The following is a 264-nucleotide window of genomic DNA, read 5'->3' on the forward strand; positions in this document are numbered from 1 at the left end:
AATAAAAAAAATTGTAAATACATTGTTAATATTACCTAAAGTGGAGATTCCCTTTTATCTAAAAACTCTATTTAGTCCCAGTGGAAAAATAACCAAGTCCTATCTTTTTCATTGGCTTACATATTTACCAACGGAAAATCAAACAGCTAACTGAAATGGTTTATAGACAGTACATCTATTTAAGAATAGATCAGATAAATGCCATGTTACTCTCTGTCTCTAATTCTATTTTTTCCAATGTTTCCTCAGAGCCCATCGAGTTCA

This window comes from Lampris incognitus, chromosome 2 (assembly GCF_029633865.1).
Source record: "Lampris incognitus isolate fLamInc1 chromosome 2, fLamInc1.hap2, whole genome shotgun sequence".
NCBI classification, from domain to species: domain Eukaryota; kingdom Metazoa; phylum Chordata; class Actinopteri; order Lampriformes; family Lampridae; genus Lampris; species Lampris incognitus.